Here is an 803-nt window from a genome sequence, read left to right as displayed (position 1 = left end):
CTGGCTTTGTGCTAAGTGTCGTGTGGGCAGGGCTGGCTTCCTCCACGAGACTCCCAGGTAAAGCCTTTGTGATTGCTTATGGCTGAAAAATTGCACAAAGGGTTTTAGGTAGAAGCTAAACTCCTCAAATTTGTTTCTATTAAACATTTTAATAGAAATGTTTAAATGATAGCATTTTATAATACAAAAAAGATGTTTTTCTCACAGATCACTCTTATCATGGTGAGGAAGTTAAGAGTTGATATAAATGAGTTATTTCTATAGCTCCTGGTCCCAGGGATCCTTGTGCTAGCAGAATAATAAGAATCCTAAAACCCTCAAAGCTAAAAGAACCTATAGATTTCATTCACCCAAACTTTTTAAAACTTATATGTTACCCATCCCCAAGTGGTCTTCCCACCTATGACTGAATTCCAGTGACAAGAACCTAGTACTTTCTAAAGTAATTCATCACATTTTCTCAGACTCTGATGGTCAAAAAATTCTTTATGAGGCAAAATTTGTCTTCCTGTCTCTTCACCCACTGATTTTGGGACCATTTAGAACAACTATATTCTCTCTTACAACAGGCTGTTTTTCAAATGTTTAAGTTAATGGTCACATATCTTTCAGTCTATTCTTTCCAGAGTAAATGTCTTTAGTTGCTTCATTGTTCCTTTTATACTAAGGTTTTGAGAACCTTCACTCTCTAGTCCAGTGGTTCTCAACCTTGGCTGCACATTAGAATCACCTGGGAATCTTTTTAAAATCCTGATTTCTGGGCCTCATCCTCCGGAAATTCTGTTTCTTTGTTATGGGGTGGG

The sequence above is a fragment of the Myotis lucifugus genome, unplaced genomic scaffold (assembly GCF_000147115.1).
Source record: "Myotis lucifugus unplaced genomic scaffold, Myoluc2.0 scaffold_7, whole genome shotgun sequence".
Lineage (NCBI taxonomy): Eukaryota > Metazoa > Chordata > Mammalia > Chiroptera > Vespertilionidae > Myotis > Myotis lucifugus.
The sequence above is the reverse complement of the archived record's forward strand: the minus strand, read 5'-3'. Positions refer to the sequence as shown.